We start from the raw sequence: 11322 nt of genomic DNA, 5'->3' as shown, positions 1-11322 counted from the left end.
AAGTACTACGCGCATGCTTCTAGGGGGATAGATTGGTAGGAAAAGACCATCGCTCGTCCCCGACCACCACTCATAAGGAAGGCAATCAATAAATAAATCATGCTCCGACTTCATCACATAACGGTTCACCATACGTGCATGCTACGGGAATCACAAACTTCAACACAAGTATTTCTCAAATTCACAACTACTCAGCTAGCATGACTCTAATATCACCATCTCCATATCTCAAAACAATTATCAAGTATCAAACTTCTCATAGTATTCAACACACTCATAAGAGAATTTTATTATTCTTGAATACCTAGCATATTAGGATTTTAAGAAAATTACCATGCTATTTAAGACTCTCAAAATAATCTAAGTGAAGCATGAGAGATCAATAGTTTCTATAAAACAAATCCACCATGCTCTAAAAGATATAAGTGAAGCACTAGAGCAAATGACAAACTACTCTGAAAGATATAAGTGAAGATCAATGAGTAGTCGAATAATTATGCAACTATGTGAAGACTCTCTAACAATTAATAATTTCAGATCTTGATAATTTATTCAAACAGCAAGCAAAGCAAAATAAAATGACATCTAAGAATAGCAAACATCATGTGAAGAAGCAAAAACTTAGGATCAACCGATACTAACCGATAATTGTTGAAGAAGAAAGGTGTGATGCCAACCAGGGCATCCCCAAGATTAGATGCTTGAGACTTCTTGAAATATTATCTTGGGGTGCCTTGGGCATCCCCAAGCTTGAGATTTTGTGTCTCCTTAATTCCTCTCATATCAAGGTCTCCCTAAATCTCAAAAGCTTCATCCACACAAAACTCAACAAGGACTCGTGAGATAAGTTAGTATAAACCATTGCAAAAACCTTATCATACTCTACTGTAGCAAATCGCTAAAATTATTATTCAACATTGCACACTAAATTCCTCTGCATATTTAATAGTCCTATCATCAAATAGATTCATTAAAGAAGCAAATATATGCAAACAATGCAAACATAACAACAATCTGCCTAAACAGGATAGTCTGTAAAGAATGCTGCAACATCCATACTTCCCTAGCTCCAAAAATTATGAAATAAAATTACCACTGTAGTAAATTTATCAGAGCTTAATATGCAAAAGTTTTCAACATTTTATCACGTTCTGACTTTTCTAGGGAATTATTGCAACGGCGGTAAACTTTCTGTTTTCAAACAGCAACATGTATACTTGTAACATAGGCATAGTAAAGGCTATCAATGCCACTTTTATTCAAATAAAAGATGCAAAACATTGTTCTAAATAACAGAAAGCAAATCCTAACAAAATAAATTGACGCTCCAAGCAAAACACATATCATGTGGTGAATAAAAATATAGCTCCAAATAAAGTTACCGATGAACGAAGACGAAAGAGGGGATGCCTTCCAGGGCATCCCCAAGCTTAGGCTCTTGGATATCCTTGAATATTACCTTGGGTTGCCTTGGGAATCCCCAAGATTATGCTCTTGCCACTCCTTATTCCATAGTCCATCGAATCTTTACCCAAAACTTGAAAACTTCACAACACAAAACTTAACAGAAAACTCGTAAGCTCCGTTAGTATAAGAAAGAAAATCACCATCATAAGGTACTGTAATGAACTCATCCTTTATTTATATTGGTGTTAAACCTACTGTATTCCAAGTTCTCTATGGTTTATAAACTATTTTACTAGACATAGATTCATCAAAATAAGCAATCAACACACGAAAAACAGAATCTGTCAAAAAGAGAACAGTCTGTAGTAATATGAATCAAACGTATACTTATGGAACTCATAAAATTCTCAAATAAATTTCTGGACCTGAGGAATTTATCTATTAATCAGTTTCAAAAATAATTAACTAAATATCACTCTTCAAATAAAAATGGCAGCAATTCTCGTGAGCACTAAAGTTTCTGTTTTTGACAGCTTGATCAACAAGACTTTCCCCAAGTCTTCCCAAAGGTTCTACTTGGCACAAACACTAATTAAAAGCATAAAACCACATCTAAACAGAGTCTAGATGAATTATTTATTACTAAACAGGAGCAAAAATCAAGGAATAAAAATAAAATTGGGTTGCCTCCCAACAAGCGCTATCGTTTAACGCCCCTAGCTAGGCAGGATGATTCCAATGATGCTCACATAAAGGATAAGAATTGAAACATAAAGAGAGCATCATGAAGAATATTACTAGCACATTTAAGTCTAACCCACTTCCTATGCATAGGGATTTTGTGAGCAAACAACTTGTGGGAACAAGAATCAACTTGCATAGGATGGTAAAACAAGCATAACTTCAAAACTTTAAGCACATAGAGAGGAAACTTGATATTATTGCAATTCCTACAAGCATATATTCCTCCCTCATAATAATTTTCAGTAGCATCATGAACGAATTCAACAATATAACCAGCACCTAAAGCATTCTTTTCATGATCTACAAGCATAGAATTTTTATTACTCTCCACATAAGCAAATTTCTTCTCATGAATAGTAGTGGGAGCAAACTCAACAAAATAATTATCATGCGAGGCATAATCCAATTGAAAACTAAAATCATGATGACTAGTTTCATGGATTTCATTATTCTTTATAGCATACAATTCATCACAATAATCATCATAGATAGCAACTTTGTTCTCATAATCAATTGGAACCTCTTCTGGAATAGTGGATTCATCACAAAATAAAGTCATGACCTCTCCAAATCCACTTTCATCAATATAATCATCATAAATAGGAGGCATGCTTTCATCATAATAAATTTGCTCATCAAAACTTGGGGGACAAAAAATATCATCTTCATCAAACATAGCTTCCCCAAGCTTGTGGCTTTGCATATCATTAGCATCATGGATATTCAAGGAATTCATACTAACAACATTGCAATCATGTTCATCATTCAAATATTTAGTGCCAAACATTCTAATGCATTCTTCTTCTAGCACTTCAGCACAATTATCGGAATCCTTATTCTCACGAAAGACATTAAAAAGATGAAGGATATGAGGTAACCTTAATTCCATTTTTTGTAGTTTTCTTTTATAAACTAAACTAGTGATAAAACAAGAAACTAAAAGACTCGATTGCAAGATCTAAAGATATACCTTCAAGCACTCACCTCCCTGGCAACGGCGCCAGAAAAGAGCTTGATGTCTACTACACAACCTTCTTCTTGTACACGTTGTTGGGCCTCCAAGTGCAGAGGTTTGTAGGACAGTAGCAAATTTCCCTCAAGTGGATGACCTAAGGTTTATCAATCCGTAGGAGGCGTAGGATGAAGATGGTCTCTCTCAAGCAACCCTGCAACCAAATAACAAAGAGTCTCTTGTGTCCCCAACACACCCAATACAATGGTAAATTGTATAGGTGCACTAGTTCGGCGAAGAGATTGTGATACAAGTGCAATATGGATAGTAGATAATAGTATTTGTAATCTGAAATTATAAAAACAGCAAGGTAAGTAATGATAAAAGTGAGCGTAAACGGTATTGCAATGATAGTAAACAAGGCCTAGGGTTCATACTTTCACTAGTGCAAGTTCCCTCAACAATACTAACATAATTGGATCATAAAATTATCCCTCAACATGCAACAAAGAGTCACTCCAAAGTCACTAATAGTGGAGAACGAACGAAGAGATTATGGTAGGGTATGAAACCACCTCAAAGTTATTCTTTCCAATCAATCCGTTGGGCTATTCCTATAAGTGTCACAAACAGCCCTAGAGTTCGTACTAGAATAACACCTTAAGATACAAATCAACCAAAACCCTAATGTCACCTAGATACTCCAATGTCACCTCAAGTATCCATGGGTATGATTATACGATATGCATCACACAATCTCAGATTCATCTATTCAACCAACACAAAGGACCTCAAAGAGTGCCCCAAAGTTCCTACTGGAGAATCACGATGAAAACATGTGGCAACCCCTATGCATAGGTTCATGGGCGGAACCCGCAAGTTGATCACCAAAGCATACATCAAGTGAATCACGTGATATCCCATTGTCACCACAGATATCCACGGCAAGACATACATCAAGTGTTCTCAAATCTTTAAAGACTCAATCCGATAAGATAACTCCAAAGGGGAAACTCAATTCATTACAAGAGAGTAGAGGGGGAGGAGAAACATAAGAACCAACTATAATAGCAAAGCTCGCGATACATCAAGATCGTATCACCTCAAGAACACGAGAGAGAGAGAGAGAGATCAAACACATAGCTACTGGTACATACCCTCAGCCCCGAGGGTGAACTACTCCCTCCTCGTCATGGAGAGCACCGGGGTGATGAAGATGGCCATCGGAGAGGGATTGCCCCCTCCGGCAGGGTGTCGGAACGGGTCTAGATTGGTTTTCAGTGGCTACAGAGGCTTCTGGTGGCGGAACTCCCGATCGAATCTCCGTTCTGGAAGTTTTCCGATACATAGGTATATATGGGTACAAGAGGTACGTCGGTGGACCAAAGGGGGGCCACGAGGCAGGGGGCACGCCCCAGGGGGGGTGGGCGCGCCCCTACCCTCGTGAGCTCCTCCTTCATCTTCTGACGTAGGGTCCAAGTCTATCCGGTAGGTTTCCTTCCAAAAATAACTTCTCTAGTTGATTTCGTTCCGTTTCGACTCCATTTGATATTCCTTTTCTTCGAAACACTGAAATAGGCGTAAAACAACAAATCTAGGCTGGGCCTCCGATTAATAGGTTAGTCCCAAAAATAATATAAAAGTGGAAAATAAAGCCCAATATTGCCTAAAACTGTAGATAATATAGCATGGAGCAATCAAAAATTATAGATACGTTGGAGACGTATCACCCATCATTGGAATATACAAGCCAAGTTCTATAATGAAAAATTCCCACTAGTATATGAAAGTGATATCATAGGAGACTCTCTATCATGAAGATCATGGTGCTACTTTGAAGCACAAGTGTGGAAAAAGGATAGTAGCATTGTCCCTTCTCTCTTTTTCTCTCATTTTTTTGGGCCTTCTCCTCTTTTTTATGGCCTTTCTCTTTTATTTATTTTTCGTCCGGATTCTCATCCCGACTTGTGGGGGAATCATAGTCTCCATCATCCTTTCTTCACTTGGGACAATGCTCTAATAATGATGATCATCACACTTTATTTACTTACAACTCAAGAATTACAACTCAATACTTAGAAAAAAATGTGACTCTATGTGAATGCCTCCGGCGGTGTACCGGGATATGCAATTAATCAAGAGTGACATGTATGAAAGAATTATGAATGGTGGCTTTGCCACAAATATGATGTAAACTACATGATCACGCAAAGCAATTATGACAATGATGAAGCGTGTCATAGTAAATGAAATGGTGGTAAGTTGCATGGCAATATATCTCGGAATGGCTATGGAAATTCCATGATAGGTAGGTATGGTGGCTGTTTTGAGGAAGATATATGTTGGGTGTATGATACCGGCGAAAAGTGTGCGGTATTAGATAGGCTAGCAATGGTGGAAGGATGAGAGTGCGTATAATCCATGGACTCAACATTAGTCATAAAGAACTCATATAGTTGTTGCAAAAATCTACAAGTTATCAAAACAAAGTATTATGCACATGCTCCTAGGGGGTAGATTCGTAGGAAAAGACCATCGCTCGTCCCCGACCGCCACTCATAAGGATGACAATCAATAAATAAATCATGCTCCGACTTCATCACATAACGGTTCACCATACGTGCATGCTACGGGAATCACAAACTTTAACACAAGTATTTCTCAAATTCATAACCACTCAACTAGCATGACTCTAATATCACCATCTTCATATCTCAAAACAATTATCAAGCATCAAACTTCTCAAAGTATTCAACACACTCATAAGAATATATTTTTATCTTGGATGCCTATCACTTTAGGACTAATTTTTATGATTAAAGCAAATTACCATGCTGTTTTGTAGGACTCTCAAAATGATATAAGTGAAGCATGAGAGAACAATAGTTTCTATAAAACAAATCCACCACCGTGTTCTAAAAGATATAAGTGAAGCACTAGAGCAAAAACTATATAGCTGAAAAGATAGAAGTGAAGCACATATAGTATTCTAATAAATTCTAAATCATGTGTCTCTCTCTAAAAAGGTGTGTATAGCAAGGATGATTGTGGTAATCTAAAAAGCAAAGACTCAAATCATACAAGATGCTCCAAGCAAAACACAAATCATGTGGTGAATAAAAATATAGCTCCAAGTAAAGTTACCGATGGACGAAGACGAAAGAGGGGATGCCTTCCGGGGCATCCCCAAGCTTTGGCTTTTTGGTGTCCTTAGATTACCTTGGGGTGCCATAGGCATCCCCAAGCTTAGGCTCTTGCCACTCCTTGTTCCATAATCCATCAAATCTTTACCCAAAACTTGAAAACTTCACAACACAAAACTCAACAAAAAATCTCATGAGCTCCGTTAGCGAAAGAAAACAAAACACCACTTCAAGGAACTGTATTGAACTCATTATTTATATTGGTGTTAAACCTACTGTATTCCAACTTATCTATGGTTTATAAACTCTTTTACTAGCCATAGATTCATCAAAATAAGCAAACAACACATGAAAAACAGAATCTGTCAAAAATAGAACAGTCTGTAGTAATTGTAACTAACGCAAACTTCTGGAACCCCAAAAATTCTAAAATCAATTTATGGACGTGAGGAATATATCTGTTAATAATCTGCAAAAATAATTAACTAAATACCACTCTCCAAATAAAAATGGCAGCAATTCTCATGAGCGCTAAAGTTTCTATTTTTTACAGCAAGATCAAAAAGACTTTCCCCAAGTCTTCCCAACGGTTCTACTTGGCACAAACACTAATTAAACACAAAAAACACAACCAAAACAGAGGCTAGATAAATTATTTATTACTAAACAGGAGCAAAAGGCGAGGAATAAAAATAAAATTGGGTTGCCTCCCAACAAGCGCTATCGTTTAACGCCCCTAGCTAGGCATAAAAGCAAGGATAGATCTAGGTATTGCCATCTTTGGTAGGCAATCCATAAGTGGCTCTCATAATAGATTCATATGGTAATTTAATTTTCTTTCTAGGGAAGTGTTCCATGCCTTTCCTTAATGGAAATTGCAATCTAATATTCCCTTCCTTCATATCAATAATTGCACCAATCGTTCTAAGGAAAGGTCTACCAAGAGTAATAGGACATGAAGGATTGCAATCTATGTCAAGAACAATGAAATCTATGGGCACATAGTTCCTATTTGCAACAATAAGAACATCATTAATTCTTCCCATAGGTTTCTTAATAGTGGAATCCGCAAGGTGCAAGCTTAAAGAGCAACCATCAAATTCACAGAATCCTAGCAAATCACATAAAGTTTTCGGAATTGTGGAAACACTAGCACCCAAATCACACAAAGCATAGCATTCATGATCTTTAATTTGAATTTTAATAGTAAGTACCCACTCATCATAAAGTTTTCTAGGGATAGAAACTTCCAACTCAAGTTTTTCTTCATAAGATTGCATCAAAGCATCAACGATATGTTTAGTAAAAGCTTTATTTTGACTATAGGCATGAGGAGAATTTAGCGCGGATTGCAACAAGGAAATACAATCTATCAAAGAGCAATTATCATAATTAAATTCCTTGAAATCCAAAATAGTGGGTTCATTAATATCTAAAGTTTTGACCTCTTCAATCCCACTTTTACCAATTTTTGCATCAAGATCTAAAAACTCCAAATTTTTGGAACGCCTTCTAGGTAAAGGTAGCTCATCTTCAGTCCCATCATTATCAAGATTCATATTGCAAAACAAAGATTTAATATGATACACATCAAAAACTTTTAGATCTTCATCTTTATTTTCATAGAAACTAGAGGAACACGCTTTCACAAGGCAATCTTTCTTAGCACGCATCCTAGCGGTTCTTTCTTTGCACTCATCAATGGAAATTCTCATGGCTTTGAGAGACTCATTGATATCATGCTTAGGTGGAATAGATCTAAGTTTCAAAGAATCAACATCAAGAGAAATTCTATCAACGTTCTAGCCAATTCATCAACCTTAAGAAATTTTTCTTCAAGCAAAGCATTGAAATTCTTTTGCGAATTCATAAACTCCTTAACACTAGTCTCAACTTTAGAGGGCATATTATTAAAATTTCCATAAGAATTGTTGTAGGAATTACCATAATTATCAGAGGAATTACTAGGGAACGGCCTAGGATTAAAGTTTCCTCTATACACGTTGTTACCAAAATTATTACTACCAACAAAATTCACATCCATAGATTCATTATTATTATTAATCAAGGTAGACAAAGGCACATCATTAGGATCAGAGGAAACACTCTTATTAGCAAAAAATTCATAAGTTCATCCATCTTTCCACTCAAAACATTGATTTCTTCTATCGCATGAACTTTTTTATTAGTAGATCTTTCGGTGTGCCATTGAGAATAATTAACCATAATATTATCTAGGATTTTAGTAGCTTCTCCTAAAGTGATTTCCATAAAAGTGCCTCCCGCGGCCGAATCTAAAAGATTTCTAGAAGCAAAATTCAATCCGGCATAAAAATTTTGTATAATCATCCAAAGATTCAAATCGTGTGTAGGGCAATTACGTATCATTAATTTCATCCTATCCCAAGCTTGTGCAACATGTTCATGATCAAGTTGCTTAAAATTCATAATATTGTTTCTAAGAGAGATGATTTTAGCGGGAGGAAAATATTTAGAGATAAAAGCATGTTTGCACTTATTCCATGAATCAATACTATTTTTAGGCAAAGACGAAAACCAAGCTTTAGCATGATCTCCAAGGGAAAAGGGAAATAGCTTCAATTTAACAATATCGTTGTCCACATCTTTCTTCTTTTGCATATCACACAAATCAACAAAGCTATTTATGGGTAGCGGCATTTTCACTAGGAAGGCCGGTGAATTGATCTTTCATGACAAGATTCAACAAAACAACATTAATTTCACAAGATTCAGCATCGGTAAGAGGAGCAATCGGAGTGGTAAGAAAATCATTGTTGTTGATATTGGCAAAGTCACACAATTTAGTATTGTCTTGAGCCATCGTGACAAGCAAGCAATCCAACACACGAGCAAACAAGAAGCAAGCTAAAAAGAGGCAAACAGAAAAAGAGAGGGCGGATAAAATGGCAAGGGTGAAGTGGGGGAGAGGAAAATGAGAGGCAAATGGCAAATAATGTAATGCAAGGGATAAGAGTTTGTGATGGGTAATTGGTATGTCTTGACTTGTGCGTAGACTCCCCGGCAACGGCGCCACAAATGGCTCATTGTCGGGAGTCAAATCTTGTATTGACTTGGCGCGTATCTCCCCAGCAACGGCGCCAGAAATCCTTCTTGCTACCTCTTGAGCACTGCGTTGGTTTTCCCTTGAAGAGGAAAGGGTGATGAAGTAAAGTAGCGTAAGTATTTCCCTCAGTTTTTGAGAACTAAGGTATCAATCCAGTAGGAGATCACGCTCGAGTCCCATGCACCTACACAAACAAATAAGAACCTCGCAAGCAACGCGATAAAGGGGTTGTCAATCCCTTCATGGTCACTTACAAGAGTGAGATCTGATAGTTATGATAAGATAATATTTTTGGTATTTTTATGATAAAGAGAAATAAAGATGCAAAGTAAAATAAACGACAATAGAAATAGCTAAGTGTTGGAAGATTAATATGATGGAAGATAGACCCGGGGTCCATAGGTTTCACTAGTGGCTTCTCTCAAGAGCATAAATATTACGGTGGGTAAACGAATTATTGTCGAGCAATTGATAGAATTGAGCATAGTTATGAGAATATCTAGGTATGATCATGTATATAGGCATCACGTCCATGACAACTAGACCGAAACGATTCTGTATCTACTACTATTACTCCACACATCGACCTCTATCCAGCATGCATCTAGAGTATTAAGTTCATAAGAACAGAGTAATGCTTTAAGTAAGATGACATGATGTAGAGGGATAAACTCATGCAATATGATATAAACCCCATCTTTTTATCCTTGATGGCAACAATACAATATGTGCCTTGCTGCCCCTGCTGTCACTTGGAAAGGACACCACAAGATTGAACCCAAAGCTAAGCACTTCTCCCATCGCAAGAAAGATCAATCTAGTAGGCCAAACCAAACTGATAATTCGAATAGACTTGCAAAGATAACCAATCATACATAAAAGAATACAGAGGAGATTCAAATATTGTTCATAGATAAACTTGATCATAAACCCACAATTCATCGGATCTCAACAAACACACTGCAAAAGAAGATTACATCGAATAGATCTCCAAGAAGATCGAGGAGAACTTTGTATTGAGATCCAAAGAGAGAGAAGAAGCCATCTAGATAATAACTATGGACCCGAAGGTCTGAGGTAAACTACTCACACATCATCGGAGAGGCTATGGTGTTGATGTAGAAGCCCTCCGTGATCAATGCCCCCTCTGGCGGAGCGCCGGAAAAGGCCCCAAGATGGGATCTCATGGGTACAGAAGGTTGCAGCGGTGGAAATAGGGTTTTGGCTCCGTATCTGATGTTTCCAGGGTATATGGGTATATATAGGAGGAGGAAGTACGTCGGTGGAGCAACGAGGGGCCCACGAGGGTGGAGGGCGCGCCTGGGGGATGTGGGCGTGCCCCCCTGCCTCGTGCCTTCCTTGTTGATTGCTTTATGTAGACTCCAAGTCCTCTGGATCACGTTTGTTCCGAAAATCATGTTGCCGAAGGTTTCATTCCATTTGGACTCCGTTTGATATCCTTTTCCTTCGAAACACTGAAATAGGCAAAAAAACAACAATTTGGGCTGGGCCTCCGGTTAATAGGTTAGTCCCAAAAATAATATAAAAGTGTATAATAAAGCCCATTAAACATCCAAAACAGAATATAATATAGCATGGAACAACCAAAAATTATAGATATGTTGGACACGTATCAACCCCCTCCAACCTCCACGGGCTACTGTTCATCCACTGTCGACCTCCTCCAGCCTCCACCTGTGACTGTTCATCCAGCCTCCACTGCGCGCTACTCCACCGGCTACTGTTCAACCAGCCCTCTCCACGGGCTCCTGTTCAACCACCCCTCCACGAGGCTACTGTTCATCCGGCCCTCCACGATCTACTGTTCAACCAGCCCTCCACGGGGTTGTCCTGTTTATCCATCCCTCCACGGGGTCCTATTCATCCAGCCCCAACCGGCTCGATCGATCGGGGTCCTATTCATCCAGAGGCAATACCGCGGGATCCTGTTCATCCACCCCCACTAGGAACCCCCCCCCCCAGCAACACTC

The sequence above is a fragment of the Triticum dicoccoides genome, chromosome 5A (assembly GCF_002162155.2).
Source record: "Triticum dicoccoides isolate Atlit2015 ecotype Zavitan chromosome 5A, WEW_v2.0, whole genome shotgun sequence".
Classification (NCBI taxonomy): domain Eukaryota; kingdom Viridiplantae; phylum Streptophyta; class Magnoliopsida; order Poales; family Poaceae; genus Triticum; species Triticum dicoccoides.
The sequence above is the reverse complement of the archived record's forward strand: the minus strand, read 5'-3'. Positions refer to the sequence as shown.